The sequence below is a fragment of the Aythya ferina genome (genome assembly GCF_964211825.1).
Source record: "Aythya ferina genome assembly, chromosome: 5".
In the NCBI taxonomy this organism is placed as follows: domain Eukaryota; kingdom Metazoa; phylum Chordata; class Aves; order Anseriformes; family Anatidae; genus Aythya; species Aythya ferina.
In genome coordinates this window covers 4,327,716-4,351,041 of record NC_140301.1, presented here as the reverse complement: position 1 = coordinate 4,351,041, position 23,326 = coordinate 4,327,716, and the positions used below count along the sequence as shown (strand labels likewise).

The window sequence follows — 23,326 nt, the reverse complement described above, 5'->3', positions numbered from 1 at the left end:
CTTGTATCAGGAACAGTGTGACCAGCAGGGCTAGGGAGGTGATCGTCCCCCTGTACTCGGCTCTGGAGAGGCCGCACCTCGAGTACTGTGTTCAGTTTTGGGCCCCTCGCTACAAGAAGGACATCGAGGTGCTTGAGCGGGTCCAGAGAAGGGCAACGAAGCTGGTGAGGGGCCTGGAGAACAAGTCCTGCGAGGAGCGGCTGAGGGAGCTGGGCTTGTTCAGCCTGGAGAAGAGAAGGCTCAGGGGCGACCTTATCGCTCTTTATAGGTACCTCAAGGGAGGCTGTAGCGAGGTGGGGGTTGGTCTGTTCTCCCACGTGCCTGGTGACAGGATGAGGGGGAATGGGCTTAAGTTGAGCCAGGGGAATTTTAGGTTGGATGTTAGGAAGAACTTCTTCACTGAAAGGGTTGTTAGGCATTGGAACAGGCTGCCCAGGGAAGTGGTGGAGTCACCATCCCTGGAAGTCTTTAAAAGACGTTTAGATGTAGAGCTTAGGGATATGGTTTAGTGGGGACTGCTAGTGTTAGGTCAGAGGTTGGACTCGATGATCTTGAGGTCTCTTCCAACCTAGAAATTCTGTGATTCTGTGATTCTGTAAAGAATAATTAAAATTCCACAAGTATATAACTATTATAATCTCAGCTTGCTCATTCCCTTGCACTTTAGCTCCCTCTTTCATTTAGCAAGAATCTGACCTGTAGCTTCATAGCTCAAAATAAAGAAGTACTACAAATTTCTTGCTTAATTTTAACAGAAGTGTAACATAGAAATATATGCAGATCTTCTTTTGAGGCAGTTTTTGGAAAGGCTCAGAAAAATGCTCTAGATTCAAAGACATGAATTGTTTGGTAATGGTGAATAAGCACATGATAATTCCAGAAAAATTCTTAGGATAGACTGATGATGTGCATAAGGCCTAGAACCACTGTTACTAAAGAGATTGCTGCTAACAAGCAATAGAATTTGTTATCAAGCAACAAGAATTTGTTAAGAGGCAATAAAAATTTGTTTTTCGTATTCAATTCATATTGGAATATGAATGCTTGATAACAAATTCTTATCTGTCTGATGACCTGACAACAATTCCAAATTATTCATTAGTGATCACTTTAAGAGGTATTTTGCAAAATCCTCAATACTCTTTTCTCTCACTTAAAAACCTATTTGCATGATCCCTGAAATGTTAAAATTGAATTTTCAATTTCTCTTTAGCTGCCAGCTATTGTCATTGAGGAGATATTTTTAATTTTTTTTCTTTTTTAATTTTTTTTTTTTTCCTCTAATAAGCTTCCTTACATAAGTTCTTAGCAAAGAAAACAGGGAAAGTCAGAGATCCTGGGGGCTCTTTCCAGCAATCAGCTCCTCTGATGACCTTGCTTTCCACCTGTCCTGTTTGACTTGTGCAGCCTTGGGGAGCGACATGGGCTCTGCATACATCCTACTTATTCATTATAATACTGCCTTTCTGCAGTGAAGGGCTGCTAAGATGTGTTAGCTTCCCTCACCCTTCATTCCCTCATTTTTACTTGACCACCTCACTATCAAATGGGGAGAGAACAACGTGCACAGGGCTAGCCCACTTCACCAAGCCAGACTATGCTCAGACATTAATGACATTAATTTGCAGCTAACAGCTGCAAAGACAAAGATCTCCTTCAGGATTCAGAATAGATACTTGGGAGAATTATCTTTCTCTTTATCACTCCTCTCTGCTTCCTCTTCTCTAAACACAGGCAGAAGGCAAAGACGCAACAGAGCTCTGGAGGGAGAGAGGGTAAAAAAGTGAAGACAGAATATACAGGGGGGAAAAAAATAAAACGTGTTCCTGAGAGAAGGTTTTGGAAAGTTCTTCTTGGTCACCATCCATTGCTAGCATCCAGACAATGTAAAGAAGAGAGAGGACATGACAGCTTGCCTTCTTCCTTCTCAAAGCTCCAATATAAGGAAAAGACATATCCGCCACCTCAAAAATGATGGTCTTTCTCAAGGACGAGAGTTTCTGAAAGCCTCCATAACACATTTCTTACTACAGCTTCCACCACAATTAGGCCATTTACAATACATTGCTTCATTTTTGGTTCACTCATTATGTGATTTGCTCCCTTTTCTTCATGCATTACCTAATAGAAAGTGCTTAATCTAACCACTAAAATTAAAGCTTTGTAAAAGAATCTATTTTCAGCTGTGTTGTAGCTGGAATATGTTATATAAGTCTCTGGCCAGCCAGTTTGAATGAATCTGAAGTACATCAGCTTGAATTTAAATAACTTCTGTAGAAGTTCTTTTAAAACATGCTTGGCTTGAGATGATAAACGAATAGAGTTACAATTCATACAGACATGATTTAAATTATTATACCTTTAACATCCAGGCAATATAATTTTTTATATTAGTAGTTTTTGTCCCACATGTTTAAGTATAACACGTACAGCGTATCCTCTGGCCAGCAAATCCAATTTCTTCTTCTTCTGAAAATTCAAAACTGGTCTTGCCATACCTTGCTGGAACCAGGCTGACACCTTTTTCCTAAGTCACAGGGATTTTTCCTTGCAAAATTACATTCTCCAAAAAGTCAATGGGAGACCACTAAAGTACTCTTTGATTTAGAAGCAGAAGAATTGTGTGTTATTCCTCAGTTGTGATCTAATGATCATACCAGTGTTGTTGAAGTTTCACAGACTTGCTGCGTGCCTTAGAATGATGGAAGTGCCACTATCAGGAAGTATACATACTGTGACCACAAGAAAATACATTGCAGGGGTAAAGGTAGTAACAAGGAAAACCAAAAATCCTTTTTCTGCAGTTCTACCCAGATTTTCAAGCTGCTTCAGATTGTCAAGGCATGAAATCTGGCCTGAATGTGGTCTCGCAGGATCTGACTGAGTGTAATGTTCCAGGTTAGTCTCTAGGTAGTTTTTGCCACTTTGCATTTTGTGCCCAGCTCCAGGTTGCTCTCTCTCATTTCAGACAGCAGCCTGCACTCCTCTGAGCACCCAGCTGTTCTTTTGTCTGAAAAAGTTCATCTCCTGTAATTCCTGCTTCAGATGAGCTGGGTGGGTTGAGAACAACCTGGCACAAGTACACATGCTGACACCTTGCCTCTACTCCAAGCTGGGTTGGTTTGCCTGTGTTACTGACATTTCTCTTCATCGCAAAAGAGGTGAAGTTCAAGAAGGTTCACAGCCAGAAAAAGGAAGGGTTCTTACAAACTGCTCTTCCCCTGTCAGCACAACCTCACTTCCAGCTTGCTTTCTGTACAGCAGCAAACCCTGCTTGTCCTGGGCCCCAGGCAGATTTCTGTGTCTCCTCAGGCCACTACAGCTCCCTGTAACCTCCTGATAAAGGAGAAGAGCCTGGCCCCTGCCCTCCTAGGCTCTGTCTTCTGGGACCACTGCTAACATGAGCCAAAGGAACACGGCACAACCATGGTCGAACAAGAGCATCCAAACAGCCATGACCTCCTTCCCCCTCCCATGACTTTAGGGAAAGTCAGAGCACATACACGGAAAATAGCTAGAGCTATTGATATCATTATAATTGTAAAAGTTGTAACAACGCACTACAGTTGAAGAAAAATATTTCACTGTAACACTATCAATGATTTTTTAATGTTTTGTCATGCATCCTCTGAGCTCTCCTAATCAACTCTAAATAAAAGCATCTCATACATGTATGACGTCCACTTCCTACCTCAGCCACATTTTTCTTTGAGCGGTCTCTCTGTTTCTCTCTCAGGATCATGTTCTCAAGGCACTGGCTGTACTCAAGGATGTTATCAACAACAAGTGTTTCCCTTCAATTCCTAGTTTTCTATACAAAGTGCTGCCCTCCTGTATTCTCACACCTTTCTGTTTTGTTTTGTTTTTCTCTAGACACTTAGGTGGATGTCCATTAGAATGGGTTTATAACAGATACTGGACCATCAACCAACAGCCTAGGCCAGGAACGTTTCTGTATTTATAGCAATCCAACAGAAAGTACTTCAATGCTTTAACTGAGATAGCCGAGAAAACTTGCTCACTCCACATGTACCCATTAGGTGAGAGACAAGCCTTAATTAGTAAGCAGAAGTAAGTGGTTGTTGAGGAGCAATTGGAAGCTGAGACTCAGTTAAGTCCATTCATACATTTTTTTCTACAAGCATTAAAATCTGGAGCAACACGCAAAGCACACAGCTACAAGGTAAGCAGACATATGAGAAAATGGGATTTTTAGTCTCATATGACAAAAAATGAGAAAAAAAAAAAAAAAGATAATCAGTTTCACATAGGAAAGAATGGAATATAAGTTACCCAACATCCTTTTTTAGAAGGCGATTAGGGACCACTTGGGCAAGACTAATCAAGACCAGAGAATTTAGACAATGAGCAGAATCAAGGTAAGAACCAGAAGTTACTGACAAGCATCTGTAATGAGGATGCTGTAGTGACTGTAGCATCTAGAAAACAGTTAATTGCACCACAGAAAAAAACATGGTACAAGAAAATAATTTTACTGAAAAGGGTAGCTGACAAATAGTTCAAGCTCCTCAAAACAAATAGTCTATAGCAAAGATTAATCCAGCAGGGGCCTTTTATACTGTGTGTCTTGCATTAATATGTAAAATAATGTATACATTTTCAGACCAGATCTGCATTTTAAAACTTAAAAGTTACTGTAACATTCTTTATTTGCAGAGACTGGTATTAGCAAGTAGTCCTATTATAACACAAAAATGGATAGATAGTAGAATCATGCAATAATAAGAGACCCCTGGATATCATTTGTTCTAAACATCCCCATAAAAGCAAGGTCAGAGACAACAATGATGTTCTAATATTTTCCTTCTACTGGCAAGCCCCAAACTGGAGACAGCACTTGAGATGTCATCTCCCTTGCACTGAAAAGAAGGCAGCAATCACCTTTCTTGGCTTGCTGGCCGCACTCTCACTGAGACGGGAGTAGGTTGTAACCCTTCCTGCCACAAGCCCAAATATTATTCTTGGTTTAACGTTCTAGCTGTAGCTGTAATGTGAAAACTGTATGCATGTCAAACAAGTTCTTAGAATTTACCCCCCAAAGTAAACATTAAAATTGTGATATGTATACATTTTTGTTTTCCTTTAAGAATACATACATGTATATATATATACACGTATAACATCCACATATATATATATATATATGGTTTTACAGGTAAAGTTATGGCAGCTTTTTCTTGTGACTTAGGAGAATCACACCACTTTGGCAGACTCTTAAATGACCAAAGTACTTGCACATATTGATTCTTCCTTTATTCCCTACAGATATTAGTTATTGCAGTGTTTTGGGCCAACTGAAAAATATGTTTCCAGTCATTTGCCATTGAAAGCTTATATTTCAGTTTCTAAGACACACGAGTGGCTTTTTTCCTGTAAGGAAAAGCATTAGAGATCTTCCACGTCCCCTTTGTGAAATCTGTGTGCTTCTGCTTCACTTCTCAATCCAACTTCACATGTACATCTGTCCTGTTTTAGCAGCTTAGTAGCCTTAGCAAACACAAAAACTGAGAGTAATAAATTATACTTGGTTTGAAAATGTCAGACATGAATAAAAATCCTTTTTCTTCAAAGCTCAAAAGAGATCCTTTCATAACCACTCCTGACAGACCACAGAGGATGGGATCTAGACTTCTTTTAAACAAGAGGTTGTAGATGCCAACTTTATTTCTCCAGTGGCTAACCAGACATATTAACTCAAATGGAACATGAAAGAAAGATGCCTTCCCTGTCCCAACAAACCTATTATCATGAGGACTGTGAATATTATGTGCTCGATGTTCTATGTGAAAGAACGAACAGTAAAAGCTTTCAAAATGAAGTCAGCTGTAAATGCATACTGGTTTTTTTGAACTTAAGATGTAAACTCCCATGAAAGTTGGCCTTTTAAAAAGTTACAGAACAACATCTAAAAAATGAAGATGTAGCAGATATAAAATTTCTAAATTTAAGAGTGAATTCAAAGATGAATACTTCATTGCCTTGATAAATTATGAGATTTTTCACTATATGTCTAGCTGTACTAATCTGATGTTTACAGATGATGTGTAGAACCTTCCTGCTGTAAATTTTGTGTATTTCAAAAAACAAGCATTGCTCCCAATTCTAACAATGTTACCTTGAATTTCAAAATGTTTGATTTTTATTTTTTTTTCCAGAATTACATGTTTTGAAATCAGCATTAATTGCAGAAGTTATAAGACAAAATTGCTAGCTTCATGGTTAGAGGGAAAGGCTGCAAAACATTACCTGAATATACAGAATAATTTCCAGAATATGTTCCAGGTGAAATAAATGAGTTTTCCACAGTAGTTATTCCAAAACTATGTGTTTTTTTGTCTCATGGTAGAGTAGACACAGGGAAGGATAGTCTGTAGCAAATGACATGCCCTTTTCCCAAAATGTCTTCAGTTCCTTATTCTCACATAGATTAGGCCCAGGCCTTCCGGGCTACACCTCAAAATTAAGGAGAGATACATCTAGACCTGCATTTCATTATTTTTGCCAGGTCTACTGCTCTTAAGACCATGTCATGACTTCTTAGGGGGTGGAGGGCCCCTATATCATCATCAGGGCCATATCTAGGCCTAAAACTTTTTGTCTGTTTCCTAGTTTGCTTGTCAAAGATGGCCACTGTCCCCAAACTGCCTTGAGCTCTACCAGAGGCCCAGCAAGTCAAGCCTGTGGATTCAGCACTCACTGTCAGCACTCAGCAGTCCTCCTCACCACACAATGCACATTTGCTGCCCACATCCTTCCTGTCCTCACGAGGAGCAGCAAGTCCAGCATTGTAGTGCCCTTGTTCCCCTCCGCAGTCCTTCCCATTCCGTCAGCGGAACTCCCCCCAGCCCTTGGCCTGCACAGTGTCTAAACTCAATTTTTGCTTCATATCCCTGGAGAAGCCGTGAGCTGAAGCTGAGCCCAGTTCCCTATGTGCAAGCATTTACAGTTCCTGGAAGAGCATTATTGGGCAGCTCTTGTGACGAGGAACCTTAACAACGAGACTCTAGGACTAGTTCAGTCTTGGTGTATCATGTGAATTACTGTACGTTCCTCACTGAGGATAAATAACACGGTTCTTTCTGAAGCAAAACATACCCTCGGTCAAGTTTTCCCTCCTCAGTTATACTGGCAGCCAGGAGTGCATGGAAATATGCCAGAGTCAAAGTGGACTGTAATAAAGTCAATGGCATTTTATCAGATACTGTAGCTAGGGGCAGAATCTGATCCAAAGTTTACATTTTGAATAGAATTCTTTTAGAAAGCACTTCAGAGAAATAAAACAAAAACAGTTGATTTTCCTTGATAATATTCAATCCATGCAGTACAATTCACAGGAGGCCAATAAATGATTGTTACTGGAAACTTTGAAAAATCATTGCAAAAGAAAACATTTATACAAGTTTATGAAGACTTCTGAAGTATGTTTGATACATTCAGGTCCAAAAGGACTGTAAAGTATCAGGATATTACGCAGAGCAATGCTGATGGTTCTTACTCTATTTACGTTGAATGCAGTTTCATTTGCCTTTTGCATATGGGAAAGGTTAATTCTATACCAAACAATGTTTTGATTCCACTCTAGTGAATTTCTTACAGAAACACAAAAGATTACTTGGATTAATAACAAGGGTAATAAAAATAGTTCCCGCTTTATAATACAAAGATAAACATGTATTTGTAACGGAAAACTGTATTTTCTGGAAAAAATATAAAATTCAGACCTTGGCAAACAGGACCGTAGAAAGTAAAAACAGCTCTGAATGCTCACACCAAACTGTTTTTAGTCCCTATATTTGTTTATAGCAGAAGTACTTTTCTTAGGTCATTTTTAGTTTAAGTTTGCTACTGAAGATAGTTAAATATACCTAATAATTACGGTAGGGTTACAGCTAGATTTTAATCAAAACTTGATACATTTTAGGGCAGCTTTTCATCAAAATTTGAGCCAAGATTTTTAAGTTCATGAACGTTTCAGTAAAGCTGGGTCAGGTCTAGAATGAACCCAGATTGATTTATGGAATTGCATTAAAAAATTATCTTCAGAAAGTTCAAAAATAAAAATAACCTCAGTAAAATAAATCAATATTATTTACTCCCATTATATAATTTTTTACCTTATGTCTATCCTACCTTGAAAAGAATACAAAGAAAGAAGTGGACGGCTGAGAGGATTCAAAACCAGACAAACATTCATGATCATAATCACAGTAATACATCCATAGAAGGAGAGCTTGTCACACTTGGAATTTTTTATTGTGGAGGAAACAGAGGAAAGAGGAATGGAACATTGAATGCACGATATAAGGGAACTTAGATGCTTCTCCTTCCCCTGCTATTATGTCAGAATAAGGGAACTTTCAGTGAAATTGAGAAAAAGACAAAACAAACGAAAATTCTTCTTAAAGTGATAATGAAGTGGCTTTTTTGTTTGTTTGTATGTTTCTTTAGGTTTTAAGCATAAATAAAAAATAACCCGTAGAACTCATTCTTATGATCAAAAAACTGCAGGGAAAATGCAGCAACACCATCCCTAGATCTGAAACTATAAAACATAATGCTTAGCACCAAAGCTGACTAGTTAAAGAGGTTAATCTGACTCATAAGAAGAAACTCCCCTTGTGCACGTTGTCTTTCACACAAATAAGATGAGTTTTTTTAAATCATTTTTTTAACCATTAAAAACAAAACAAAACAAAAACATTATTAGTTCTGCATTATAATTTCCCCCTATTAATTACTACTAAATTTCCTTTTTTTCTTTTTTTTTCTTCCACTTAAGAGCTCTGTTAGTCTTCATGGACAAAGGATTTCTCTGAGATCAACCATCTACAACAATTCTGTGTTTAGTGTATAGACTTCTAAGAAAACAGCTTGCAGAATAGGATAAGGCCCTTCATTCATGGCCACAAGACATTCATTCCTCCTTGTTTTTGACCTATCAATAATCTCATCAAAAATAAAGATGATATAACAACTAAGCCTGATAATTCACCATTCTAGCAATAGTCAATCTTTATCACTGCATACCACCAGACCAGTCTGGATACCATTTAGGAGCTTCACTAAAATATTTGTATAAATTATTGCCATGAATCTCCTCTAGGCATTTGCTAAGTAGCTAAGGTGCAACAAATCTAATTTGACTGATAGTCAAGGAGACAGCAACTGACACCAATCAGGATGTCTGTACCACTGACTATCAGCCATAACATTTCTGCCAGAAGCCTGGGCAAATTCAAGTAGGGGACATGGAAAGAAACGAGGAGTGTCATAGAGAACTAGAGATATTTTTACTGGAAGTATGTGATGGGAGCACAGGAGAATGCCAAAACAGTATGGAATAACCAGAGGAAACCCAAATTCATGATTTCTGCACTTACTAAAACATTTATTCCTTATTCTCCATTTTCTGACTGATGAGAGATAGACCACAGCCAGAAAGAAAGTATTAGGTAAAGGTGGTCTGCTGTCGGAAAACATGGAATACATATTTTCATAAATAGCTCTAGGTATGAGAATGAGTAAATTACTGTTTCTCTTCTCAGATTCTACATGTTAATCATGCCTTAACCACTTTTCCAGTGCATTTCATTTATATTGGCTATGACATGTTGTCTGTTGGGTATAGAGAATGTGGACACTTAGTGCATACTTAGGTTGCATAGCGTGCATGTCCTCCCATTGCCTTCAATGGTGTTACAGTGTAAAAGACCATATAGCTTAAGTATGAAGGTTAAAGTATTCACATTTACCAAGAATGATCTTGGAGCAGGCTTCCTATATGATACTTGTCCCATGCCATGTGGCTAATGTTTGCAGTAACCTTTCACGCAACCTAAGACTGTGGTTGTTTCTGTAGCAGGTATTGCCTGCAGGTATGCAAAGCTTGCAAAACTATTTTTCATTCCTCCAAACACAACAGGTATCTGCAATAGTCTGAGCTGTAAAAAAAAAAAATGTCGATTTATTTTATTTTATTTTAGAGATGCTACTTTATCAGTAGTCTATAAGCCATTTAGGTAAAAGGGAGATGCACACCACGCTGGAAGATACAATCAGTGCAGACATTGGCATGCTGTAGGATCATCCCTCCACAACAAAAGGGAAACTTGGCTCACAGCTTGCTATCAGGATGCATCTAGAGAAAGCTAGGGGACGTACAGCACTTCCTAAAGGTTGGATTGCAAACAGACAGTCCAGCCCATGGCATTTTGCAAAATTTGCAAAACCGGTTCACACCTGTATAAGCAGACTAAGGGACTTGACTGAGAACACTGACCACAAGACCTGGACTTCCACTTTAAAGTCCCTTCATCTCCACCTGGTGTTGACTGCAGTAGTCTGTACTGCTTCAGGGAGAAGCCTGTCCTTGAGAGCACTTCTGATCAGCTTAGGTGAGCCACTGCAGCTTCTATATGGCTGATGAGCCAGCTCATCTGGACAACTGGGAGCTGGCAGAAATGTAGCCATGGCTCAGGATGAAACATATTCAACAACTGAGCTCCACGTGTGATGTGCATGAACCCAGTAACCTGTCCAGCCATACATGCCTTCAGTAAGCTTTGGGAAGCTGCAGAAGTTGCAACATTCCTTTGAAAAATAAATAAAAAAATAAATAAAAACACAGCTATTTCTGTCACCAGCTTCATCTGATAAAGCTATTGTCACGAGAAAAAGAAGCTAGAAAGTTATTTCCCTTCAAAATATTAAATTTAGATGAACCTTGACGTTTCTAGGTGAGAGACCAAAGTCTAGCTCCAGGTAATAGCATATATGCTCTGTGTGTCACTTATGAAATATATACAACAGCTAAGACACATTAGTTAAGAGAGGCCCATTAGTCATTTGTATGTTTACAACACAGTTCCTGCTGCTTGAACATGGTTTCTCTGGCTTGATGAAGTATATACAGAATACTATTGTGATTTTAGTGTGAAATGCTGGCTGGTATCAAGAAAATGCAAATACTGCTTAGTGCTATGAGATCTGGATTCACGGAGTACTGTTGTAGCTGAATTGTTTGAAAAGACATATGGCATCCCAAGTGTAACAGATAGTTGAATCTCAAGGGGGAACCATTGTTCATTCATCTGGACCAAGTGACATTCTTTATGCAAGAATAATTCCTGATTAAAGGGTGAGTTTTAATAGAAACTAATTAGGCAACCTCTTTAGCCTGGGCATAATGATCAAATGAGCTGTCACACAGTACCTGATACAATGATCTCACTTGGTACAAGATTTTATTCCTTAGCAATTACACTCCCACGTTGCACTGCATGTGTTTATTGCCTGGAGCACACATGTCAAATTAAAGAGCAGCTTATGCACCTGATATTTAATTATTGCCTAGCACTACAGACAACTGGGAAATGTCAAAGCGAGCAGTCCTGCATTGGAGCAACTAAAACTGATATCTTCTTTGGCAAAGAAAAAAATAGAGATAAAATATGTATGGATGATTCAGTTGTCTTACAATTCACAGTTACAAAAAATGGCCTCCCAAACCTTAAATAATTTACCATCATGCTCAATGCAGAGAATTCTGTCAAAGCAGAAGAGTACGTGAAACAGGTTCACCAGCTCACGAGATTATTTGTATTAGATGCATCTTCACACGATTAAAGTGTTTACAAGAAAATGGTGGGACTTGAGCTGCTTTATACCAACTTGAAATACCAAAGGAATCATTTATTTATTCAGGTATGGGCTAATACACAGGTGTTAAAAGAAACATTCATTTCTACAACTCTGTTATCCTGCAGTTAACTTAAAATCATCCTTAGCTGACTGGAAATTTTCCTAAATTCCTTCATAGTCAAATCACCTCCTTAATCCTAGTTGTAATAAGGCTGAAATGAAAAGCGGCAATACTAAAAGAGATGTAAGCAAAATGTTTCCAGCAAATTGAGACATGCTAATCAAAAAGGAAAGTTTTATGGCTGCAACAGAGGTGCTGACAGTAAGGTGAGGAAAAATCCATACCGCCCCAAGTTTTGACTGCAATTTTTAATAAAGAAAAAATGTGCACAATACAAAAGAGTTTCTCTTAGTCATTGATCTGTAATGGAACACCCAAATAGAGATCTGATGGTATCCCGTGGCTAAGAAAGTTGTGTGTGTATCTTGGACCATTCTACTCTAAATAAAGGAATCTAATTACCCGTAATCTTAATTGCACAGTCTAATACTAAAAAGGCTTAATAAGAGTGCTTTTGTATTTACAAAACTGCACAGCTTGTGAAAGAACCCTCAAAACATTTGGCAGGAATCCCAGCCGAGGTATGACTGACTGGAACCTCTAATGACTACAACATGTAAACAAGTGTTTTGTTTCGACTGATAATCATTAACTTCCAGTGTCAGACTTATCCCACAAGGTTTTGTTCACTGCTTCACCAGCCTGCTTTACAAAGGCATCTGGTGCTAAGGGATAGGGAGAAAAAAAAAAAGTGCAGAGTGCTATACAGTGTTGTCACTCTTAAACTAAAGTGGCAGTAGGCAAATGAAAGGGTCATGAGGTAAATGCTTCTAACAAGGAGCAAGCTGCTGTGATAATTCCCACCATTCTTTGATGGTCCCTCTTACTGTGTGACTTAGTGACATAATGTGCTAGACCTCCTGGTTATTTTATTTTATTTTTTAATGAAGAAAGGTAATTTGAAACTGAGCATCTCTGAATTATTGTTTCATGCCTTGGTAGCTTTCAACATTAAACATGCACAAAAAAGGAGATTTGGCTTCCCTAACGATTGCAGTACTGGAACAATCTGCATGTAAGTGCTGTGTTAAAAAAAAATAACGATACAGGAGTAGTGGAATACACTGCTACAAGGACAAATCTGGCATCCTAGCAGAAGGGAAGGATGTCAGAAACTCACAATGGTTAGCTCAGCTTTAAAAGGGTGCTCAGCAACAGTCATTTTCAAAGTGAATTTCAAATGGCCAGATCCTCAGCTAGGATAACTCTGCAAAAATGCAGACATCATGGAGAAGCCTATGCACATTTCTGGTCATTGATTTACTTTATTATTAAAGGAGCTACTGTTCAAATCATTTTATATGGAAGCACGGGAGAAGTGAAAGATTATGTCTATTACCTAAAGAGTTTGGTAAAACCTTGCAGTCCGTAAATGAGAAACTGAATAGCCCATATTTACATTTTCAACATTTTCGTAGTTTGAGAAATAGTGCAAATACTTCCGTAATTTTGACCATGCAATTATAGACAGCCAGTGTTTTTGAGTGTTTAGTAAAAAAAAAAAAAAAAGAAAAAGTAGCTTATACACTGCAGATCAGTACTGCTGTAGCTACCTGTAAGTAAAAGGTTATTTGTAAACTCCATTTAGCTACTAATACCTCTGAGACTTAGTTTCAAAGGTTTCCACTTATTTCATGCCCTGCTAGGATCGTGTCTGTGCAATAAGCATTTCTTGATCAGTTTTAGCAGAGCAGTGCAAAGTGTGCTACACACAGCTCTCATGATTGCACAAAGGAATTTATGCATGCAACTCTCAAACAGCTTTGATATAAAACCCCCCAGAATCAGGTAGAAGCTGTGAATCAGCCTGGTTAAATTTATTTAAAAAACACATGGCGAAGCAAGTTTGCAATTGTTTAATTTTCATTATAACTTCTGCCTCACAAGATAATGAGCCCTCATAACAGTGTTTTATATAAAAGCACATTATGCCTTTACACAGCACACATAAATGGCCAGTGATTATTAACAATGTTAAAATGTCAGTAGAACCAAGCCAGCATAACGGCATACATTTAGCTGCCATAAAAGCTGCAAATGACTGTTACATTGTTTTAAAGGAAGCATCTTAAAAAGGCACTTACAAATAGAGGAAAAGAAATATTTGTTACGAGGAATAGAAATTTAGATGAAATGTCAATCAAATTCGACTTCACAAAAAGCATTAGCCATAAAAATCAGCTAAGCTCATCACTGCTGCTATTAGTATTCTTAGTTTGAGGATTAGAGACAAAATGCATCATAAATAATTTTTGTTTTTACCTTTTACTTGATTTTTTTTTTCTTGCCATCCCAGGATTTCAGTGTTTTGGAATGCTTCAGGAAAATATTCTCAAGGTAAAACTTTGGACAGTCCAAATCTGCGCATTTGCCACTGATTTATGATCTGGAAAAAAAAGTCCAGCATTTAAATGAAAGTCTAGCAAAAAGTAAAAGGTCTAGACAGGGTAATCACTATATAAATTACTACAAATATTTTAGAGGCTTTTAGCCTCAAAATGTCACTCAGGGCATCATTTTCGACACAATAGGTCTTTCTCCCATTCACTAAGGGGAAAATTAACATGGTAAGAAGTTTGAGTTGCAAAAGATTCATGCTTGCTGTCGTTGGTTATTTACACCAATCCTCCAGAATTGATCTTGTGATTTTGAAATTACTCAACTCATTCACAGCTATTTTTAGGTTAGTTATAAACTAAAAAGTATGGTTTTTTTTTTTGTTGTTGTTTTTGTTTTTTTTTTTTTTTTAAGCTACCAGTATCTGGGAAAACAACAACAGCAGCAAACCACAGTGTCATGAAAGATATTAAACTAAATTTGTCAGAAGAACTACTGTTTTGCTCCAGGTAACTCACAAGCTATACAAACCCATAAAAGTTAAAGAAATCATTTTTAATTTTATCTTACTAAGTTGCAAGGCCACATGCTTCATAGATTAACTAAAGGTGTTCAAGACCAAATGAGTTTTGAATATAAACTTCCCCCACCCTTCCACATTATGGTTTTACACAGAAATCACCAACCACATTAATAAATATGAATATACAAAGAAATGTGAAAGCAAACATTTTTAGCCTGTCCTAACCCATGCAATCAATTACCAATTATGTTTTTTCATTATTTTAACTCCTAACAATCATAATTTTATTTTACACAAAGATTAAGCTATTCAAATGCAATATACAACAAACATTTGTATGTATCTCCTTCTCATTAACCACAGTCCTAATCTTCTTTTTTTTTTTTTTTTTTTTTTTCTTTCCCCTTCTGGTTATTATAAAACAAATATTTTAGAAACTGAGTTAGCTCAAAGAATAAACTGGTACATCTATATCATTGACATAATATACATTTTGAACCAGGTAGACAAGAAATATTTAAAACATGATGTTAAAATATTAATATTTCATTGCTCTCATTGGACACTTAATTGTGAACTGATTTCAGCTGGTAAATTAGCCTTCCTTAAACATGCATTAAGTAGATACTGTTTTTCTAAAGTTGGAAATCCATCATCTGTCTCCAGTCAGCTTTAGCACCTAGCAGGTTTGTAATAAATACACACACAAGTAACAAAAGCCTGAGCATTAGCAGAGATGTTAAGAGGGCAATTAATTAAGCCACATTAGTACAACGTGATCAAAAACAAGGCATCAGTATCCTTAGGGCAAAAACACATTTCAGGTCAAACTTTACACACACATGCACGTATCCATGGATGCATAAACACCTAAACGCATACAGATGCATTAAAAAAATGCATACCAGACCCTTCCTTTATGTTAAGTATATATATTAAAAAAAAAAAAAAAAAAAAAAAAAAGAGCATCACAGTAACTCTTTGCACTTAGTTTATTTGCACTGTAAATTATTTGAGATCAGATTTTAAAGCTCATTTGATTTTTGATATATACAAAAAGAAACCATTGTCTCATATTGTATATACCGATTGCCTAGCACCACCCAATGGCAACCATCAGAAATGCAGATGGTAGTTCTCCAGATGCACAGAGAAATTTGTCACCAACACTTAAACATAGTGAAAAAAAAAAAAAAAGAAAAAAAAAGTGGGCGTTTTGTCAAGAATAATAAACAGGTATTCCCTTACAAACTAGATGGTTCCTCTCAATCAGGTTTAATATTGGCTCAAGAGTGACTCCTGCAAAACATTTTGCTCCATTCAAAATCCATAGCAAAGCAATTTAGTTGGTTAGTGAATACTATATATATATTTACAAAATAGCATCAAATGATCACATTTGTTATTAAAAGCTCATAACCAGATAAAAAGTATTCTTAAACCTTCTCCAGCCAGGCAGTTCACACAACTTGATCACAAGGCTAGCTTATTCAACGAGAGCCTTTTTCTATCAGAGCCTTTTCCTATCTGAGCCTGTGTGTGACTCCAAATTAAAATTAGAGCAAGCAGAATTACAAAAAAAAAAAAAAAAATGTACAGCCAATGTAAGGAAGCTTATTCAAGAATCCTTGGAAGTAACTTGGTTTCTTTTTTTTTTTTTTTTTAAAAAAAAAAAAAAAAAAAAGCTGCTGAAAAACAACTTAGTATTGCAACATATTTTCATAACTGTTGTACTCTAAGCTGTCTTACACTGGCACACAACTTCCTCTTCATCACTTTTCTTATGAGGGCTGATTTCTTTATCAAGTGTGATAATCATTTCTAGCTACTCACAGAACACAGCACAAAAAAGGACACAGGATTTAGGCTTGTCTCCTTTTTCTTGTTCAAGCACACAAATGATAAACTTGGAAAAGGATGAATTTGTGAAGCATATTCTTTAATTGACAGATTGCATACTATAGGCTTTCCATGGAACTGAATATACTGAACATATCAAAATGTAAGGCTTTATAGATTGCAAGTGGTACAAACACATAGCACCGACTGTATTCCACAGAAATGTCGAAAGAATAGTGCTTTCACAGGAGAAATCAAGTCTTGAATGCCATCATCAAATAAAAATTCTGTGGCAGTTTTCTTTAATTTTGGATACACTGCAACTTTCCAATGTAAAATACAGTGAATGGAATAACACATGAAGTTTTCTTGTTACTGTGTATACTTCCATTATCTCCATGTACTTCTGGAGAATGCTTGTAATATTGGATATTCCTATTGCTAAGTACGGGAAAAAAAAAAAAAAAAGATGAATGCAAATATACATGCATGTTACAGATATTCCTGGGATAATTATCAACTGCTTCATTTACAACAAAACCTGCAATCCTTAGGCTTCACTCTCAGTTTATTTTCAGGGAGATTGTTCTGGACATATGAGTGTTAGGAAAGGAAATATTTATACAAATATTTTCAGCACTGAAAACAAAATCACAGATTCTGGAGCACAGCTCCTTATAAGGAGTAGGATTCTGCAGCAGATTCCACCAGAGAAGCACAGGACACCTGCAGTCATGAGAGTAGCACTTTCAATTCTGTAAAAGCTTCCATAGGAGAGTTTCAAAATCCTTCAACAAATTAAGGCATGCAAAACACTCCAGAGCTGAGGAGATATCACTGCGTGCACTTTATAAATAGGATGGAGGTACACAGGGATTTAAGAATCTTCCCTGGATCAGATGACAAGTCTGAAGTATCTTGTGTCTTACTAAAACATCCTTCCTCCCTTTACTTTATTCTCTAGGAAATAACCTAAATGGCAGAGGTTCGCAGAATTCACTGAGAGAATGGAGAAGACGCTGAGTATGTTCACGCGATGGTAGATTTTAACTCAGAAGGAATTATTTGTCAGAAATTCTGTTGCTTCGGCAAGGAAAACTAACAGCAAAGCTTGCAGCACTAAATATAATAGTAGAATTTATATGTTGTTTTCACAAGGATAAGCTGTTTTCTGAGGACAAGACAAAATAATCAACCCTATAGAAACAGCTTGAGTAGTCTAAATATGTCCCAGTTAAAATTGTTAATGAAGCTGCAGAGTGAATGCAAATCTACAAGTCCCAGAGCTGGTGTAGCACCATGTAATTTCTAAGTAACAGTGCCTGAGAAGTCCCCTAGAAGCACACCGCAATCCCTGCTAAAGAACTGAGTACCCTTGTAGCACATTAGTGGTCTACACAGCAGTATTCAGTCAGCTTCTTTAATCTGTGGAGTGCCTTTTTACTTTGTGAGGAATCTAACTCTACTGGGGGGATTTGAACTGGAGGCCCTTGGATCCAAAAACAGCAACATTACCAACGCAAGCGAAGGCAAATCTCCAGTACCTTTTAGCTGGAGTCTTAAGAGGCTTGTAAAAACAGTGCGAGTCTCTCCCTTGCAGGGATCCTAGTTATAAAGGATACACCATTCAGCTGGGTTTAACAGAAACGAATGGGAAAAAAAAAAAAAAAAAAAATCAAAACCAGGAAAAAGGGATGCGAAATTATAGAGGAACAGTAGCATGTATGTTGTATCCATTCCAGAGTTCATGAGGAATTAAATCCTGGCAGGGCCTGAATGCTTTCAGCTACCACTGGGCCAAATCCTCCCCTTCTTAATGTTTCCTTATGAAATAGCAAAACTGCCAGTCACCTCCCAGATCTTTTTTCCCCTACGTCGAAGATGATCTGAAGTACTAAAAGGAGAGGGAGAGAGGGAGACCCGACAGAGCTATTCTGGATCACAGAGAGAGGTTTCTCAGCGTAAGCTTTCCCCCTCAGAGAAGCAGGAAAATCAGATGCATCAGAGAAAACAAGCTAAGAGGAGAACAAATATTTCTCATGAAGACTAGAGGCGAAAGATGACTTCTTTTCCCCCTTGGTAGTGGGACAACTTGCCTGCTGGTTGGAAGACTTGGAGCCCTTTTTAACATCTTCCTCTGGAAACAGCTGCCCCCACTTTGCCAGCTCCGTGTCCTCTTGCACCGCAGATCCAGGTGAGATCACCAGCTCTGAACCCCAGCACGCTGGGCTGACGGGAAAGCCGAAAGGCTTTCCTGGGGTTTTTGGCTCACGACCTCTAACTTTTTGGGATGGAGCCAAAGTACAGCTCTTTTTGTGCTTGTTGGCTCAGCGGTCCTAACAGACTGAACTAAAGCACAGGTCTCTAAAGGACAATTACTCATTTATGCACAATGAGCATACAGCCTTGTAACAACCAGGACAAATACAGCACTTCAGGGTCAGATTCTGCTTTTGGATAAACATGAAGTGAATAACGCGGAGTGCATGTCATTTAGACATTTTTGATCGTCAACAAATGCACATGCTTACACAGAAAAGGAAACCTTAGCCCTGACTTGACATAAAACAGCAAGTATTGCTCAGTTGTGCTCTACTCCTGCACTGTGTTTGTTACACCAAATGGGAGAAATGTTCGCTGCAACACCAAACTCTCCAAGAGACACTGTTTCAGATAATTGAGTTCATACACTGACAGACAGCGGGATGGCTCCTCAAAACCCTTCTGGAAAAGTTGCAGGATAAATTGGAAGCACTTGGATCCAAAATTTATGCAGTAATATAAAGTATTAACTCCAGCCAGGATGCACAGCCTTTGCCAAAGTCTGGCTGGTGTTAGGTGATTTTGGCAACGTTGCTTACAAAGATTTCACTGGAAACCTGGGTGACTAGAAATCAAGTGCAAAAGTTATACGAACCAGCATCTACCTTTAAGCCAGTGGGGTGCACAAGAGGCCAACCAGGTGGCTGTTATTCTAAAGGCTAGGAGGCATATTTAAAATCAGCTGTAAAGCTTTATGAAAAGGAAATGCTGATATAGAAGATACCATGAAACCTCACCTGCCCAACAGCTTATTTTAACAAGCAACACCAAAGTAGTGAAAAAAGCCAATGAGCACGGGAATGCGGGGATAAAATATGTAGCGCATCGTTTCAGCTAATTTCTGTGTTTGTTATTCATTAAGTCTTTTGTCTACATCTACTGATAAAAAGCTTTAATCTCTACACTTCAATTCTAAATCTCTATGAATGACAATTTAAGGCATTTTATTTACCCTGTATTTTTAAAAATGTGGTAATTAAAATAATCTGTTTTACACTTATTAAAAATAAATTATTGCATATTTTAATGTTTTTCCTCCCTGCAACTTTTTCTTAATTAGTTATTTAAACTGCATTGAAAATCCCAAGCCAATACATTTCAATATTCATTTTTCTATTTCAATTTTTCAAACAAGAAGAAAAGTTCCCCTTTTTAAGCTGAAAATTCAATTAAAAAAGCAGATTAAATACTCATTGGTGTTATTTTACATCGTTCACAGAGGGCTTTTTTCTTTTTTTTTTTTTCCTTCAATATTTATTAATGACGACAATCTTGCATGTACCCATTATCTTACATCTATTAGCGTCTTTCATCTCAAAGGATCTCTGAGAGCTCTAACAAATGGACACTTTTGTAACTAAGATGAGGGACTGATTCCCCACTCAAAACCAAACCTCCCTGGAACAGAAATCCTTCAACTGTTCAGAAGTCCCTAGTAGGGCTATGGAAAGCAGAAGAGAGCCACAGCTAACCTTAGCAGGATGCAGGCCAGACCGTGGCTCCCCACCCTTGCTCCCATTGGATTGTAAGGGGAAATCCATAAAGCAACTGTAAGGGCTGATTGGCAAGGTGAATTCCTGTGGCCAAGTGCTACCATATCAGATTTTGTATCCCCAAATAAAGGATTAGTAAACTGCGCGTTCCCAAAGCAGAAGTGGCGGCACGTAACTCACAGAGCTTAGCAGCATGTACTTTGTTATCTTGCCGATTTACCCTCTGAAGATGGCTGTCGTGGAGCCTTCTAACGGGCTGCCTCAGGATTGCCAAAGAATTACCAAAAGTGCGACCAAAAGCAGACTGCCATACCTGACAAGATGGACTCACAGAATCACAGACTGCTTTGGGTTGAAAGGGACCTTACAGCCCACCCAGTCCCAACCCCCGCAACAGGCAGGGATGCCTCCCATGAGACCAAGTTGCCCAAAGCCCCTTGAGCACTTCATGGGGCATCCACAGCTTCTCTGGGCAGGCTGTTCCAGGGCCTCACCACCGTCAGAGTGAAGAATTTATTCCCCATATCTAATCTAAACCTACCCTCTTTTAGTTGAAAGCCATCACTCCTTGTCCTGTCACTACAACACTCCGTAAGCAGGTTTTAGTGGTATGCTGTGCTCACCCAGGTTTCTGCTGATGTCTTATAGGACCAGATGCAGAGGTCCAGCGCATTCCCTGATGGTTCCTCTCAGACCATAAATGCAACTGGAAAAATCCATGTGGGTTGAAAAATTCAACTGACCACGCTGCAAAACATCCACAAAGCCCTTTGGGACTTTTTGTTTGTGTAGGTTCTTCTATAGGTCTTGTATGCTTTAAGTCTGGATAGGTGCAACAGAAATGTTTCATTAGCATAGGTGTACAAGTCCACAGGGTTTAAATTGAAATTGAATTATAGATTTTGTTACAGAAATTCCCGTTGAAGACAGAAGGGTATATTCAGCTCAGCTGGAATGATCACTGCCCACAGTGGAACGGTAAAAAGAAGGAACTCAACAGGTTTATGCAGAAAGAAACTTGATGTTTTCAGAAGTCCCTCCGCACTCAACAAATATGTTTGCCCATCAACTTTCTGTGACTTTTCACCAGGACACAGCATAAACTCAACTGCTGTGAAGGCAGATGCATGCAGCACTGCCTCTGGTGGGGATGGGGTTCATTTCCTCATGCCTAGAGGCATACTTCAGCATGTACACTTTTACTACAGCACTCAAAATAATCAGAATTTCCATAATTTCTATTCTTCTATTTAATACGTCTTTAGAATCACCCCTGTTCCTCGTATCCTCCCTGGGTGCTGCCTGACACATCTCCAGTTCATCCAGCCTGCCTCCAGGCCTCAGGGGAGATGCCCAGGTGAAGCTCTTGGTTTCTTGCCTTCATCCATTCTTGCCAGCGTGGACAGGTGAACTGCTCATGTCAAAAATAAAGTGGAACACAAGAGCATCACCTTTGCACAGGGTGCTTCAAAACTCCAACACCACATTCATTGCTTTTTGTCTTTTCTTGGTGCTTTTTTTTCTTCCTCTCCCGCCCCCCCCCCCCCCCCCCCCACCTCCTTTAGTGCTTTTTGCTTTTTTCTTCCTCCCAACCAAAGCCCCTGGCATGTTTTTTTCTCTTTTTTTTTTTTTTTTTTTTTTTCTTTTCCCTCTCTCTTTTTTTTTTTTTTTTTTTTAAATCCCCCTTGGCACTTTTTATTCCTTTTCTTTTTTTCCCCTTGGTGCCTTTTTTCTTTTCCCCCCCCTTGGCACTTCTTTAATTTTTTCTCCCTTGGTGCTTTTTTCTTTTTCTCTTCCTCCCCTCCCACCCCGAGGCACTTCTTCCCCACCAGCACTTTTTTTTCCTCTTCTTTTTCTCCCCCCCCACCCCATTGGCACTTCTTTTCCTTTTTTTTTTTTTTTTTTCCCCCTTAGCACTGTATTTTCTTTTTCCTTTTCTTCCCCTCCCCTTGGCACTGTTTTTTCTTTTTTAATCCCCCCCCCCCCCCAGCACTTTTTTATTTTTTCTCTTTTTTTCCACCTTTGGGGCTTTTAGTCTTTTTTTTTTTCTTTGCATATATTCCTTGATGATTTTTTCTTTTTCACTTTTTCCCCTGCTGATTTTTTTCTTTTTATTTCCTTGCTGGTTTTTTCTTTTTTTGTTTTTCCTTCCATGCCTTTTTTTTTCTCCTTTGTGTTTTTTCATTTTCCTTTCCCTTGGTGCTTTTATTTTTTTTTTCCCCTTGATGTTTTTGTTTGTTTTCTTGTTGCTTTTTTTCTTTCTTTCTTTTTTTCCCTTGCTGCTTTTTTTTGTTTTTTTTCCTTTTCTCTCCTTTCTTGGTGCTTTTTTTTGTTTTTTTTTTTTTCTTTTTTTCTTTTTTCTATTTTTTTTTCTTTTCTTGGCGTTTGTTTTTTTGGGGGGGCTTTTTCTTTTGGTTTTCCTTTTCTTGGTGCCTTTTTGTATTCTTTTTTCTTTTCTTGGTGCTTTTTCTGTTTTGATTTTTTTTGTTTGTTTGTTTGTTTGTTTTCTTGTCTTGATGCATTTTTGGTTTCTTACTGTTTTTTTTTTTTTTTCCTTTCTTGCTGCTTTTTTATTTTATTTTATTGTTACCTCTTTGGTTTTCCTTCTTTTATTGATTTTTTTTTTATTATTTTTTCCCTTTTGCATTTTGTTCATTTTGGTTCTTTTCCCCCTTTTTTTTGTCTTTTTTTTCTCCTTTTCTTCCTTTTCATGCTTTTTTCCTTTTCATGATGCTTTTCTGTTTTTTTGTTTTGTTTTTCTTGGTGCTTTTCTTTTTCCCCCTTTTCTCTGGGTGTCTTTACATGTTGTTTTTTTTTTTTTTTTTTCCCTCCTATTCCTTGGTGCTTTTGTTTTTTCTTTTTCTTTTTGTTGGTGCATTTCTGTGTTTCTTTTTCTCCTCCTTGGTGCTTTTCTACTTTTTCTTTTCTTCTCTTAGTGTTTTTTTTCTTTTCTTTTTCCTTGGTGCCAATTTGCTTTTTCTTTTCTGGGTGCTTTTATGTTTTTTCTTTTATTTTTTTGGGTGCTTTTAT

General features: G+C 38.0%; 1 protein-coding gene across 1 annotated transcript in view; it reads right to left on the bottom strand.

The window, feature by feature from the left end:
• Positions 1 to 23,326, bottom strand: part of LOC311437983 (uncharacterized protein) — a 415,393-nt gene that overhangs the window by 379,958 nt on the left and 12,109 nt on the right. Inside the window, exon 3 of the mRNA XM_084521887.1 lies at positions 14,045 to 14,168. The gene's annotated coding sequence lies outside the window, so the exon portion shown is untranslated. The remainder of the gene's footprint in view (positions 1 to 14,044; positions 14,169 to 23,326) is intronic.